The sequence below is a fragment of the Rhinoraja longicauda genome, chromosome 33 (assembly GCF_053455715.1).
Source record: "Rhinoraja longicauda isolate Sanriku21f chromosome 33, sRhiLon1.1, whole genome shotgun sequence".
In the NCBI taxonomy this organism is placed as follows: domain Eukaryota; kingdom Metazoa; phylum Chordata; class Chondrichthyes; order Rajiformes; family Arhynchobatidae; genus Rhinoraja; species Rhinoraja longicauda.
Genome location: NC_135985.1, coordinates 4733441 through 4750275, shown reverse-complemented (window position 1 = coordinate 4750275; position 16835 = coordinate 4733441).

Genomic DNA, 16835 nt, shown 5'->3' with positions numbered 1-16835 from the left:
GAATGGCCTACTCCTGCACCTATTTTCTATATTTCCATGTTTCTATGAACCATAACAACATTTAAAAGACATTTGGGCAGGTACGTGAATAGGAAAGTTTTGGTGGGATTGGTGGGACTAGCAGGTGGGACTAATGTAGATGGGGAATGTTGGTCGGCATGGGCAAGCTTATTGAGGGGCTTGTTTCCATGATGCATGACTCTATGACTATGACTCTATCTAAAGCAAACACAAACTGCTGGAGGAACTGACTGATTGGCTGAGTTCCTGCAGCAGATTATATTTTGCTCCATTTGATTAATGTTATATTCCCTTCTCCTTCAGGTGGACACTTAACCTTGCATTGAATTTGTCTGTATACAGGCCATGCTACAAGCAGAGTGCTGGAGTAACTCAGCGGGTCAGGCGGCATCTCTGGAGGACATGTATGGGTGACGATTTGGGTCGGGACCTTTTTAGTTTCAGTTTTAGAGATAAAGCCCACCGAGTCCGTACCTCCCATCGATCACCCCCGTACACAAACGCTATCCTACACACTAGGGGCAATTTACAATTTTACCAAAAGCCGGCGATGAAAAGTCCCGCGGCCGAGCTGCGCCTCGAGGAAGAGATTTTTTTAAAAAAGATAGGTTTCCCCCACCCCCCCCCCCCCCCCCCCCCACCCCACCACCCCCCACATATACACAGCTAAAAATAAACTACCACACACATCTAACTCTAACACATGGGCAAAAAAAGAAAAAAGACAAACAGACTGTGGGCGAGCTGAGGCCGCATGGTAGTGCAGCCATCTTGGACTCCATGTGACCGTTCCATTAACGGCTAAATACGTTAAATTAACCGTCACCTCCACTAAACCGACGGTGATCAATAGGACTCCATCATTTCACCAGGGTCCAGTGTGCCGGGATGCGCTGTGTATTTTCCGGTGTGACTTTAATAACGTGTGAAATCGGCATTTAGCAAGGGTGTGGGAAACCAGTTGGAACTGTCCACTCACATTATAGACTCGTAAGGATCTCACTTGTCAGGGGAGCGTAAACATGAAAATAAACCATTACTTTGCGCAGGGCACTGGAAGCATGTGTAATAATTGAGCTCTGTAAACACTTCACGTCTGAATTACTCGGACACTAAAATGCTTCGTGCTCTGTGATTTTAGATTTTCTTACGTTCTGGGTAGGTATTCCGAGCACAGGTAAATCATCCCCGAATCTTACTTTGCCTTTTATATGTTGGGTTCCTTTATCTACGTCTCTGTGGTTTCTCTGCCTCTTCCCCTCTGTCACAACGTTATCTCCCCAGGTGTCTGGAGGAGATGCATAATTTAAACCCGCCTTAATCTGCAGTGGCATTCCCATTTGGTCGGAGGCAAACTACACTTTATGATGTCAGCTTTCTCTCTAAAGGTCAATGGCAGTATTCCGAGACGCACTTATGATCAACGTCATGCATAGAACACTTTTCTAAATGTCCTCTCACATGTGCTACACGAAGTGACAGTGTATAACCTTCACCAAGTGCTCCCTTCTGAATTCCACTTCCTACAACCTTCGACTGCCTTTAGATTATCAACTTTTAATAAGTGCAAATTCTGACTTGACAATATATTGCCCGCTTTACGCTAAAGGGGGGCCTCGACACGGCCTTTACAACAGGAAAAATAGAAGCTCCCCTTCCTTTGTCCACTGACAATTTACACACAGGTACCAGAACGTAGTAACAGAACTTGGCTGGAAAGTAAAGATGGACACAATAGACAATAGACAATAGGTGCAGGAGGAGGCCATTCAGCCCTTCGAGCCAGCACCACCATTCAATGTGATCATGGCTGATCATTCTCAATCAGTACCCTGTTCCTGCCTTCTCCCCATACCCCCTGACTCCGCTTTCCTTAAGAGCTCTATCCAGCTCTCTCTTGAATGCATTCAGAGAATTGGCCTCCACTGCCTTCTGAGGCAGAGAATTCCACAGATTCACAACTCTCTGACTGAAAATGTTTTTCCTCATCTCAGTTCTAAATGGCCTACCCCTTATTCTTAAACTGTGGCCCCTTGTTCTGGACACAAAACGCTGGAGCAACTCAGCGGGACAGGCAGCATCTCCGGAGAGAAGGAATGGGTGACGTTTCAGGTCGAGAGTTTAGTTTAGAGATACAGCACGGAAACAGGCCCTTCGGCCCAACGGGTCCATGCTGTCCAGCGATCCCTGCACATTAACACTACCCAACACACACTAGGGATAATTTACAATTTTACAAAGCCAAGTAGCCTACAAACCTGCACGTCTTTGGAGTGCGGGAGGAAACGGAAGCATCTGGAGAAAACCCATGCAGGTCACGGGGAGTACGTACAAACTCCGTATAGACAGAACCTGTAGTCAGGATTGAACCCGTATCTCTGGCGCTGTGAGGCAGCAACTCTACCACTGCGCCAACATGTTCCTCCAACATTTTATGTTTTAATTATGAGGTTTTGTTTTTGCTATGAAAGACACCGAACTCTACAGCACACTAAACAGCAACTTTGTGGATGAGATTATATGTTTAGTTTTTAGTTTAGAGATACAGCCTTTCGGCCCACCGAGTCCGCGCCGACCAGCGATCCCCACACATTAACACCATCTCACACACACGAGGGATAATTTACAATTTTACAAAGCCATGTAGCCTACAAACCTGTACGTCTTTGGAGTGCGGTAGGAAAGGGGAGCATCTGGAGAAAACCCACGCAGGTCACGGGGAGAACGTACAAACTCTGTACAGACCTGCTCTCCATTTGGGTCTCGACCCGAAACGTCACCCATTCCTTCTCTCCAGAGATGCTGCCTGACCTGCTGAGTTACTCCAGCATTTTGTGAATAAATACCCTCCATTTGACACAAACTGACATGTAACAAAGAAATTACCACAGACTTAACAGTCTCTCAAATAAATTTTCCATCGAATTGGACTCAACAAAATCCCAGCAAAAAATAATGAATGGCTATGATATATTGTTCCAAATCCTTGTAGTTCAGGAACAGTGGAATATCACAGGCCCAGCACATTAGAGTCCAGAGTGTTTGATTGTCATTTGTCCCAGATAGAACAATGGAATTCTTACTTCCAGCAGCACAACAGAATATGTAAACATAGTGCACTATAAACAATATAATAAATGAGTAAAATAGTTTGGTGTGTGTACATATACATATGCACACATATACCTACACACATATACACATCTGAAAAGGATCTCGACCTGAAACATCACCTATTCCTTTTCTCCGGAGATGCTGCCTGTCCCGCCGAGTTACTCCAGCCTTTTGTGTCTATCTTTGGTTTAAACAGCACCTGCAGTTCTTTCCTACACATATACATATAAGCACATATAATTATACTGCTTCACCCAGTTTAATGGTTCGTTTTCTCAGTGAGGTAATGGACTATTAAGACCCTTCATTTATTTCTGTACGGTGTTTATGCATCTACATTTTCACTGTGTATCTCATGCCTGAACGTATCAGATGGATTTCTGAGAAAAGAGGGGCCGTGACATTGAGACCAAGCATTGGCTTTCAATTGTGACCGGCATTGACCCAGGAAATGGCTTAATAGCCGCAGTGGCAACATGAGGTATGAATCATGATTATGGCTGTAAGAAAATAACTGCAGATGCTGGTACAAATCGAAGGTATTTATTCACAAAATGCTGGAGTAACTCAGCAGGTCAGGCAGCATCTCAGGAGAGAAGGAATGGGTGACGTTTCGGGTCACCCATTCCTTCTCTCCTGAGATGCTGCCCGACCTGCTGAGTTACTCCAGCATTTTGTGATTATGACTGATTATTTTCACCTCGTGATCATCGGTTCGGGAGAACCAAACGTTTGCACCCCTTGGCGACTCGAGTGAGATAACAGTTGCTGAATGACCCCAAGGCCCCTGATTCTCTGCCTGAGGGAGAGTCTCACCCCGAAACCTCACCCATTCCTTCTCTCCGGAGATGCTGCCCGTCCCGCTGAGTTACTCCAGCATTTGGGGGTCTATCTTCGGCGCGGAGTGCATGCAGGGTTTGAACGCAGTGACTTTGGAGAAATTGATAAAGTTGCCCGTGAACCTTGAAAGGTAATTAGAGCTTGGTTTAAGGAAAGATCAGTATATCAATAGCGTAATCACTGTAGACCAATTATTGAATTATTCTTGAAGCAACGGTAACGTGTGCTGATTGGAAGTTGTGATGCCCAGACCGTTAAAAGCATACAATCATCTCCCCATGAGTAGGCAAGGGCGTTTAAAAATTTTTTTTAGAGATACAGCGCAGAAACAGGCCCTTCGGCCCACCGGGTCCGTGCCGCCCAGCGATCCCCGCACACTAACACTATCCTACACCGACTAGGGACAGTTTTTACATTTGCCCAGCCAATTAACGTACATACCTGTACGTCTTTGGAGTGTGGGATGAAGCCGAAGATCTCAGAGAAAACCCACGCAGGTCACGGGGAGAACGTACAAACTCCATACAGAAGGCGCCCGTAGTCAGGATCGAACCTGAGTCTCCGGCGCTGCATTCGCTGTAAGGCAGCAACTCTACCGGATTTTGTTTAACGATCGGTGTGAGCACATCCTGAGTATGACATTATTGAATGTATAGAGAATGTGTGAAGAGTTTTTGCACTGTTTTTGTTTTGTATACATTTTTCTATTCTGAATAAAGTTCATTTTTGAAATAAATCAAAATTTCCCTTGGTGATCATGTTACTTGTACTCAATGGGTCAGCTTTGCAGGTGAACACAATGAATGCAGCTAATAACAGTGATCTCATAATCATTCTGGCATCTTTAATTTAGTTTAGTTTAGTGTCATTTAGAGATACAGCATGGAAACAGGCCCTTCGGCCCATAGAGTTTGCACTAACCAGCGATCCCCACACACTGACACGTCCCTACACACACTGGGGACAGTTTACATTTATTCCGAGCCCATCAACCTACAAACCCGTACATCTTTGGAGTGTGGGAGGAAGCCGAAGGTCTCGGAGTAAACGCAAGCGGTCACGGGGAGAACATACAAACTCTGTACAGACAGCACCCGTAGTCGGGATTGAACCCGGGTTTCTGGTGCTGCAAGCGATGTAAGGCAGTAACTCCACCGATGCGCCACCGTGCCGCCCAAGTGCCCATCTGAGTGCATGAATGATTTAATCTCGCTCAATAACACTCACGTTTGTGCAAAACTATCCTGGATGGCCAAAGATCTGTATGTTAGATCCATCTGAAGCATGGCTGAGATAGACAGTCAGAACCTTTTTTCTCCCCCACATTTGGAAATGTCAAAAGCTAAAGCTTTAGAACCAATGAATATAGAACAAATGAATGAATAATCTTTGCACATCTTTCATTCATCTGTTCTACAATATTGGATCACGTTGAATTTCAAGAGAGTTAGATTTAGCTCTTAGGGCTAACGGAATCAAGGGATACGGGGAGAAAGCAGGAACGGGGTACTGATTGGGGATGATCAGCCATGATCACATTGAATGGAAGGGCCGAATGGCCTACTCCTGCACCTATTTTCTGCGTTTCTAATTTCTAACATTTTCCAAAGCTGTGGAATAAAGTTTTTAAATGCGGGGCAAACAATGTCTTTTTAAAGGACATCAGTTGACACGCAACTCAATCTTACAGCAAATAAAAAAGGCATCAGTTCACAACAAGGGAATGATGTAGGGTGCTGAAGCCACTAAAATTACCAGTATGTAATAGGGTCTGGGCCCAAAGTGACAACCATTTTCTTTTATATTTATCATGTCTTCATGGTAGCAGGCATGCCCTAGCAATTACACTAGTACTCACTGTCCTGTTGCCTCTTAGAATTTATGACAGGTCCATTATTAGGAAATTGGACTGAAATGGTAGAGTGGTATGGCTTTCTGAGAAGGCTACAATAGCCTCCTAGATTATGTGGATGACAGGTTTGTCAGCCTCAAAACAAGCCGCGAACTAGTTTGATATCATTAGTTCTATTTTCTTAATGGGCATCTGCTCGCACTGCCTGCAAGTGTAATATATTTCCAAGACAGCAACTCAGGTCAGTTAAGTGTTCGGCGAGATTGAAGCCTTCTGCTAATAATGCAGGATGTTATCATTACCCCCGAACACAACGTTAATTAAAGCGAACTTTAGCTATGGAATGTGCAATTAGTCTCAGGTCACGGACGACAATTTCATATTATAAATTGAAATAAAAATGTTCCCTGATAAAAACAATCAAAATTCATATAAAGTTATTACTCTTCCACCGAAAGACTTGCATGTCCAGGTTCCCCTCTTTGTCGTATTATTGTTAATTATATCTACAAGCATAATTACACAATGTATTATTTAAGTCCTGGGTGTTCACGGAAAGTAGCGGCAACTGATAATTGACTGATAATTGATCATAGATCACAAATCATTAATAATTAAGGACAATAATGAATACTTAATTCAGAAAATGACCCAATGTAAAGTAAATGGGATTAGTAAAAGAATCGCAATTGCCTTAGGCCTGACAGGCTCCAGTTTGTCTCAGCGTAGAATAACTGCAGATGCTGGTACAAATCGAAGGTATCACAAAAAAGCTGGAGTAACCCAGCGGGTCAGGCAGCATCTCAGGAGAGAAGGAATGGGTGACGTTTCGGGAAACGTCACCCATTCCTTCTTTCCTGAGATGCTGCCTGACCCACTGAGTTACTCCAGCTTTTTGTGATACCTTCAGCATAGAGTGTAGTTATTTTCCTCATAGTTACCATTCACCGCCTTCTCACTGTGGTTGGGCTTAAAGTGTCAACAGGGAAAGTCCATCCTTATCCATAACTCTCATCTACTTGCTTCTTCTCAAACTGCAACGCCACCTCGTAGATTGTTGTGGAAAAAAATTACGATCGTTATTTCTTTTATATCCTCTCTCGAGAGAAAAAAAATTGTCGTGCTTTTTAGTTTAGTTTAGAGGTGCAGCGTGGAAATAGGCCCTTCGGCCCACCGAGTTAGCACCGACCATGCGTTCCCCACACACTTACACTATCCTACACACACACACACACACACACACACACACACACACACACACACACACACACACCAGGGACAATTTACACTTATACCAAGCCTATTAACCTACAAACCTGTACGTCTTTGGAGTATAAGAAAATAACTGCAGATGCTGGTACAAATCGAAGGCATTTATTCACAAAATGCTGGAGTAACTCAGCAGGTCAGGCAGCATTTCAGGAGCGAAGGAATGGGTGATGTTTCGGGTCGAGACCCTTCTTCAGACTGACGTCTTTGGAGTGTGGGAGGAAACCGAAGATCTCGGAGAAAACCCACGCGGGTCACAGGGAGAACGTACAAACTCTGCACAGACAGCGCCCGTAGTCGGGATCGAACCCGGGTCTCCGGCGCTGCAAGCGCTGTAAGGCAGCAACTCTACCGCTGCGCCGCTGTGTGAAGAGGTAAGGTAAGTTGTGACATGTCTGGCTGTTGTTTCCAACACTGACAGATTCACACAACAGGCCCGTTAGACTCCAGTTCCATAAAGACATCACAAGTATATCTTGGCATGCAGATTGCCGGTTGACTCTCTGACACCCTCTCATTATAGACTTCTGCTTTACAGCAGAGTTCATTTGAAGTGAGCACATAATTTTTGTTCAGCTGATATTCAGAAGACAGGTTTGGGTTTTTTTCCCCCCCTCTCCCTCTCCAGAGTTTTCTGTGTCGACAGTCTCTTTAGTGAACGAGGAACCGTGAGGCAAAGCAGTGCGACACAACTCTTTCTTATCGGCAAGCTTGTTGACAGAGTGTAAAATGTCACGGCTGTACTGAGACAAGTTACGTTCAAAGAATGTGAATACATAATTTGGAGAGTGCACACTCCGGCTGGAAGAGGAACAGCATTCCTGATGGAAGCATATTAAATCGTAGATTGTTATGGAGTGCGGAAGTTATGGAGTGAGTTTAGAAGGATGAGAGGGGATCTTATAGAAACATATAAAAGGACTGGACAAGCTAGATGCAGGAAAAATGTTCCCAATGTTGGGGAAGTCCAGAACCAGGGGCCACACAGTCTTAGAATAAAGGGGAGGCCATTTAAAACTGTGAGAAAAAACTTTTTTCACCCAGAGAGTTGTGAATTTGTGGAATTCTCTGCCACAAAGGGCAGTGGAGGCCAAATCAGTGGATGGATTTAAGAGAGAGTTAGATAGAGCTCAAGGGGCTAGTGGAATCAAGGGCTATGGGGAGAAGGCAGGCACGGGTTGGTTATTGATTGTGGACGATCAGCCATGATCACAGTGAATGGCGGTGCTGGCTCAAAGGGCCGAATGGCCTCCTCCTGCACCTATTTTCTAAATCGTGAGATAAGGTAGTCAGTCATAACCGTTATTTTCCAGAGTGGAAATGTCACAGGGCATGGCGTCAGGGTGAGAGGGACAAAGTTCAAAGGAGCATGTTTTTTTTTTTGCACAGACAGTGTGACAATATTTCTGAGAACAGGCTGCCAGGGGTGATGGTGGAGGCAGATGCGATAGTGATGGTTAAGAGTCCTTTAGAGAAACACATGTTTACGCAGAAAATGGAGGGATATGACTCATGTACAGGAAGATGAGATTAGTTTATTTTGGCATTATTTTCAGCACTGAGATTGTGGGTTGAAGGTGTGGGAAAAAAAACTGCAGATGCTGGTATAAATCGAAGGTGGACACAAAATGCTGGAGTAACTCAACAGGTCAGGCAGCCTCTCGGGAGAAAAGGAAAGGGTTACGTTTCGGGTCTAATTTATCTCGAGTGGTCACCATTAAACAAGTCTAAATGCATCAGCAACAATTTTGCACTCACTTGCATTAATTCTATGTCCACATTACCAAACGTTTGGCACCTTCATCTTGTTAAATGTCAAATATCTATCCTGACACTCTCACACACATTTAGTGTTGCATAGAAGCATAGAAAATAGGTGCAGGAGTAGGCTATTCGGGCCTTCGAGCCAGCACCGCCATTCACTATGATCATGGCTGATCATCCAAAATCAGTACCCGTTCCTGCTTTCTCCCCATATCCCTTGATTCCGTTAACCCTAAATGCTATATCTAGCTCTCTCTTAAATACATCCTGTGAATTGGCCTCCACTGCCTTCTGTGGCAGAGAATTCCACAGATTCACAACTCTCTGGGTGAAAAAGGTTTTCCTCATCTCAGTCCTAAATGGCCTACCCCTTATTCTTAAACTGTGTGGCCCCTGGTTCTGGACTCCCCCAGCATCGGGAACATTTTTCCTGCATCTAGCCTGTCCAATCCCTTAAGAATTTTCTGTTTCTATATGATCCCCTCTCATCCTTCTAAATTCCAGTGAATACAAGCCCAGTCGACCCATTCTTTCATCATATGTCAGTCCCGCCATCCCGGGAATTAACCTGGTGAACCTACACTGCACTCCCTCAATAGCAATTGACCGAAGGCTAGTTGCTCCCCATTTGAAGTACAGGAGATGGTCTTTAATCTGCCTCAAATAGTTCCTGAGAAATGTTGGCCACAAGGAACTGTAGATGCTGAAATATAGAGTAAAACCCAAAGTGCTGGAGTAACTCATTGAGTCTGGCAGCATCTGTGGAGGGAATTGACAGGCGATGTTTTGGGTTGTTAATAAAACACAACTAGGAAAGGTTAAGTATGTGGGTATAAATGATGCTGGGACATGTTTTGGAACTTAGTAAAATGCAGAAGAAGAGTTGATAATTCAAAATACAAGAAGGAAAGTTCAAGTCCATTCACACTCCAATGCGATTGTTGAGCCGAAACGATGACAAATTATCGCAACCCGAAACGTCGCCCATCCAGTCCCCCCACAGATGCCGCCTGACCCGCTGAGTTACTCCAGTGGCTGTGTCAAATGCTATGTATATTTTTTGGACTAATCTCCGAGCTTTTGGTGCGTTTTACTACCACAGACAAGTTTTCCTTACTTGCACTCTTCATTTGCAAATCGAACATTCCTGGTGTTTTTGTTCCTTTCAACATAGATTTGACCTCCAGCCACTTTGCGATTTTTTTTTCCTGGAATTACTATCAGCTTGGGTTTCCCGTATGGACTTGGTGAGTAAGACTCTTGGTTGATTGTTTTGCGCTTCTCCAAGCCAACTCTTTCTGCTCTCTGGTCTCTGAACCCATTTTCAAGTTGTCTAAGTAAGAATTTAATAAAGTCCTTTATTGGAAGCGTTGGTGGAGCAGAGAAACAAATGGAAACTTGGAGATAAGGAATCGCTGAGGGGAGTGTGTGCAGCTGTTGACATTGCAGGGGGATCGGACCCATGAGGAAGTGACTATTTTTCTAGGCTTGACGTGAATTATAGTCAGGGAAGGGGTGTATATTTATGTAAGGCTGAAGATGGGAGCTTAAGGGGCTGAATATTGCTGAGAGAACGACGTTTGCATTCAGCACAACACAAAAGATGGAAATGAAGTAACTTCCTTGTAAAAGAGCTCCCGACAGAATAATTTCAGCTCAAAGCGGCTGCCTTGGGCACAGATGAGGGTTGACTCGAGAAAATAGGAAATGATAGAGTCAACTTGTCAGGCTGCTAAGTTAGAGACGAAAACGCCAAAGCGTCCTTGGGATGGCAGACTGTATATCTTTCACAAACGATAAACAATTTATCCGGACCCACATAAATAATCAGTGAGACAAACTCACGATAAAACGCGGCAAGAAAATAATGCGTCAGACATTGGAGAGAATGGAAGCACTAATTGAAAATGATGGTGGTCTATTTTAAAGTTTCACTTTACCAGTTACAAATCAGATTACATTTTAGTAAAGTGTTTAACTGTCACGTAGATTTATTATTTCAACGTAGTTTTGCTGTATTAAATAATAGTTTGTGCTAGAATGGTACCTTCCAAGAATTAGTTCTGTTCTAAATTAAAATAGTAAGAATAATTATTTTTAATTATATTTTGAAGTTTCACTTCATATTTTACAAATCAGATTCCATTTTAGAAAAAAGTGTTCAAAATCGACCTGTTACATAGGTTTATTAATTTATCATATTTTGTAGTTTGCTGTATTAAATAATAGTTTGTACTAGAGAGCTACCTTTCAAGAATTAGATCTGTTCCATGTGCCCATTCTAAATTAAAATAGTAAGAATAGTTTTCAATTTAAAAAAAAATATTGATCTTTTAAATCAATGACTAATGAGGGCAGACACAGAGAGATGAGATACAATGTAATTAATGCATAACTTCAAATCTGCAAGATTTGACTGAACAATTATGATATTTAGTTTGTAGGTTAATTGGCCTCTGGACATTGACCCTAGTGTGTAGGATAGAACTAGTGTACTCTGATCGCTGGTCAGTGCAGACTCTGTGGGCCAAAGGGCCAGGCTCCGTTCTGTATCACTAAACTAAACTAAACTAAACTAAACTAAACTAAACTAAACTAAACTAAACTAAACTAAACTAAACTAAACTAAACTAAACTAAACTAAACTAAACTAAACTAAACTAAACTAAACTAAACTAAACTAAACTGTTATCTATCCTTCTGATTCTGTATCCAGAAGGCTAATAAATCAAATAGTCCGAATATTCTTGTACATCAATCTGACTTAGTCAATGCTTTCTTCCCCGCTGGATGCAAACTTTGATCTGGAAAGACTTGGATGCATCACGAGTGACCCAGCGGGACAGACGGCTTCTCTGGAGAGAAGGAATGGGTGACGTTTCAGGTCGAGACCCTTCTTCAGACACTAATGATAGTCACTTGACCTCTGTGTTCTGACTGGAATCTGTGGGCTGCTTCATCACCCTCTGGTCAGCTGAAATGGAAATGGAAGCAGCAGTCTGAAGGATCAGGATGCTGACCCACAAATGTCATCGGTCTCTTTCCCTCTACAGATGGTGCCCTGGCCCGTTGAGTTCCTCCAGCAGTTTGTTTTGTGCTAAAGGTCCCAGCATCTGCAGTGACTTCTCATTCCATGGACATGGCTCTGGGGACGTTTCTTGGAGGTTTCTTGGCTAATCACCAGCAGTCCTTAAAAGGAGCAATCTGTCGTCAGTCTTAACAATTGCTCTGCTATAAAGTCAACCCTCGTTATTATGCGAAATTAACTGTAGATTCTGGTACAAATCGAAGGTATTTATTCACAAAATGCTGGAGTAACTCAGCAGGTCAGGCAGCATCTCAGGAGAGAAGGAATGGGTGACGTTTCGGGTCGAGACCCTTCTTCAGACTGATGTCAGGGGGGCGGGACAAAGGAAGGATATAGGTGGAGACAGGAAGACAGTGGGAGAACTGGGAAGGGGGAGGGGAAGAGAGGGACAGAGGAACTATCTAAAGTTGGAGAAGTCAATGTTCGTACCACTGGGCTGCAAGCTGCCCAGGCGAAATATGAGGTGCTGTTCCTCCAATTTCCAGGGGGGCCTCACTATGGCACTGGAGGAGGCCTATGACAGAAAGGTCAGACTGGGAATGGGAGGGGGAGTTGAAGTGCTCGGCCACCGGGAGACCAGTTTGGCCAACGCGGACCGAGCTCAGGTGTTGAGCGAAGCGATCGCCGAGCCTGCGTTTGGTTTGGCCGATGTAAATAAGTTGACATCTGGAGCAGCGGATGCAATAGATGAGGTTGGAGGATCCCTCATTATTATGGACCCCTTTATCATGGATTTTGGTGATAGTGGACAGACCTACTGACTTTCACCACCAGGTCAGGCGCCATCCCGGGACACAGGGACTCTGTTCCTTGGAGCGCAGGAGGATGAGGGTTGATCTTATCGAGGTTTAAAAAATCAAAAGAATAGATCAGATAGATGCACCAAGCCTCTTGCTCAGAGTAGGGGAATCAGGAACCAGAGGACATGGGTTTAAGGTGAGTGGGGAAATATTGAATAAGAACCTGAGGGCTATCTTTCTTATACACAGGTGGTGCGTGTCTGGAATGAGCTGCCGGAGGAGATTGTTGAGCAGGTACTTAGTTAGAGACCCAGTGTGGAAACAGGCCCTTCGGTCCACCGAGTCCGCACGGAACCAGCGATCCCTGCACATTAACACTTTTCTACACACACTAGGGACGATTTACACATACACCAAGCCAATTAACCTACAAACCTGTACGTCTTTTGGGAGGAAACTGAAGATCTTGGAGAAAACCCTTCGCAGGTCACGGGGAGAACATACAAACTCCATACAGACAGCACCCGTAGTCGGGATCAACCAGGGCCTCCAGTGCTACAAGTGCCGTAAGGCAGCAACTCTACCGCTGCGCCACTATGTACTATCGCAATGTTTTAAGAAACATTTAGACAGGTACATGGATAGGAGAGGTTTGGAGGGCTATGGGCCAGGTGGGACGAGCGTAGATGGGACATGTTGGTCAGTGTGGGCAAGTTGGGCCGAAGGGCCTGTTTCCATGCTGTAAGACTCTATGACTCCATGGGTCAATAAACAAAGTCTCCCACCCTGACTAACTATTTGTCCAAACAGTGATGTTTTGCAAGCAGTTAATTTAATAGGCTATAAAAGGACCTTACAGTGGAAGGACCCAAGCCACCCTGACGTGCCTTTGAGGTTGAGTTGGGTGATTGGGTGAGTTGGGTTACCAATTCCTGCCCGGTAGGATTATATATAATCACAGTAGCTCAAAATAAAAAAATCAAGTTTCTTGTTATAAAATCCACCATTGATTTTCTTAACTAAATTATAAGAAAGGATCATTTCAATAAGTGATTTAAAAAAAAAATGAGGATAGAATAAATATGTTAGGGGCGGCGCGGTGGCGCAGCGGTAGAGTTGCTGCCTCACAGCGCCAGAGACCCGGGTTCCATCCTGACCACGGGTGCAGTCTGTCCAGAGTTTGTACGTTATCCCCGTGACCTGCGAGGGTTTTCACCGAATGCTCCAGTTTCCTCTCACATACCAAAGATGTACAGATTTGTAGTTGAAATGGTTTTGGTAAAAAAATGGTTAAATTGACCCGAGATATATCGTGTAGTATAGTGTAAATGCATGGGGATCTCTGGCCAGTGCGGACTCGGTGGGCTGAAGGGCCTGTTTCCGTGCTGTATCTTTAAACTAAACTAAAAAAAAGCTAAACTAGCACAATGCACAAGAATGTTGATAAAATATGTTGTGTTTTTTTGTGTAGAGCATAGAAACATAGAAACATAGAAAATAGGTGCATGAGTAGGCCATTCGGCCCTTCGAGCCTGCACCACCATTCAATATGATCATGGCTGATCATCCAACTCAGTATCCTGTACCTGCCTTCTCTCCATACCCCCTGATCCCTTTAGCCACAAGGGCCACATCTAACTCCCTCTTAAATATAGCCAATGAACTGGCCTCAACTACCTTCTGTGGCAGAGAATTCCACAGATTCACCACTCTCACAAGAGCATTTCGTCACAAGTCAGAGTATATGTCGTGATCCTGGTTGGATTCAGGTGAAAAAGTTTGTGAGTGATAGGAGCCGAATTCAGGCCATTCGGCCCATCAGGTCTACTCTGCCATTCAGTCATGGCTGATCGACAGTATCTCTCCCTCCTAGCCCCATTCCTCTGCCTTCTCTCTCCGTAACCCCTGACACCCGTTGTTGAAAGCCTCCAGATGTCAGATGATCTTTCCGCTCCGACGCTGTGTGTTTGGTAATGCTGCCATCTCACCTTATCTCCCTGCACGCTCAGGACTTCTGCAGGTCGATAATAAAAAGCAGCACGTTGCTTCCTGAATGGAAAAGCTCATTATTTTTCCTCTCTTTCCAATTAAAAAGTTCATAATGTTAATTAACAAAGGCAGTAATAATAAAATAAAGTTTGCTTATTAAATGGCTGGTGTTTACTTTCTGTGTCACTTTGTCGCTGAACAAGTGAACACACACCTTTCATGTTTACACCAGAAGGGGGAATTTTTGCCTGTTTTCTCCCCTGTTTTCTCTCATTTATGAGTATTTTACATCCAACGACTGGCGCTGATAGAAAGACTGACCTTTAAGCTTGTTGATTAATAGCATGATCTGTTTTCCCTTTTTCACTGTTTAAAATTACCATCCATTATAAATGTGGGATGACTACGTGGCATTAGGCCTTTTAGCAGTCACAAAATTATAAAATATACACTTGCACAGTAAGCAATTTTAACAATCTGCACGGTCATTCATCTTTTTAATGAGTCTTGTTTACAGCTCTCTGCAATGTTCATAGTCACTCTTCCTATTTACATCTTAGCCCCTTTAATTAACGGGGAACTGTAAAAATAGGATTTTAAAAAAATAAATTCTGATTAATCCGCAGCGCAGGAGGTTGGAGCGGGTTGTGGTGGTGGTGGGGGGGGGAGTTATTATAACCTGTAACGTTCCCTTGTGAAAGCCTAGTTTCCTTTGTTCTTTATTAGATGCAGTAAATTAGCAATACTGAATTACGGTGACAAAAGACGCCTTCATATTCTGCCTTACCACCTACTGCAAGGGCAAGACCTGAAAGTTAGGTCTCTATTAGGCAAAATCAGGACAAATAAATCTCAGCGTTGTGTCTAAAAGGAACTGCACTTCTTGCCACCAAATATTAAGGAGGTTGGTCACCACTTATTTTTTACACTAATATACTCTTCAGCCATTAAAATGCGCGTCATTTTTAAAGCAGGTGGAATAAGGTGTTGTTAACTTGTCTACTCTACTAGGAAGGCTCATCGTTGAAAATGGGAAGTGCAATTAATCGCTGATTAATTAGCTTTGCAGCCAATCCCTTCTGCGGCAAATTCATCATTTTCATTAAAATTATCATTTCAGACCAATTGCAATTTTTAAAATCAGAGCGGTTTGTAGAATGATGAGCCTGGCATGCACAATGTGATTTTCAGCATTCCAAACAAATTAGACAATAGACAATAGGTGCAGGAGGATGCCATTCGGCCCTTCGAGCCAGCACCGCCATTCAATGTGATCATGGCTGACCATTAACAATCAGTACCCCGTTCCTGCCCTCTCCCCATACCCCCTGACTCCGCTATCATTAAGAGCTCCATCTAGCTCTCTCTTGAAAGCATCCAGAGAATTTGCCTCCACTGCCTTCTGAGGCAGAGAATTCCACACATTCACAACTTTCTGAGTGAAAATGTTTTTCCTCATCTCCGTTCTAAATGGCCTACCCCTTATTCTTAAACTGTGGCCCCTGGTTCTGGACTCCCCCAACATTAGGAACATGTTTCCTGCCTCTAATGTGTCCAAACCCTTAATAATCTTATACGTTTCAATGAATAATCTTATATGTTTCAAATTAGGGATGAAATCTCGCAGAAAAGGGACAGAATGCTGGAGTAACTCTGCGGGCCAGGCAGTCTGTAAAGGGTCCTGACCCGAAATGTCACACATCCGTGTTCTCCAGAGATGCTGCCTGACCCATTGAGTTACTCCAGCATTTTGTGGCTTTTTTTTTGGTAAGTTCACATCTGCAGTTCCTTGTTAATAAAAAATTAAATCTCACAGAAAAGGCAGAATGTCGGAGTAACTCAATGAGTCAGACACCATCTCAAGAGAACATTGACGGGTGACATTTGAGGTCGGGATCCTCTCATGAAATTATCCATGTTCTACAGAGATAATCGCTGCCTGACCCGTCGAGTTACTCCAGCATTTTGTGTCTTTCTTATATTTGGACAATCGACAATCGATATTGGACGATGGAGACTGAAGAAGGGTCTCGACCCGAAAGGTCACCCATTCCTTCTCTCCAGAGATGCTGCCTGCCCCGCTGAGTTACTCCAGCATTTTGTGTCTACCTTCGATGGATATTGGACGATGGATGTCTGTTGTCCAGTTGTTGCCTCA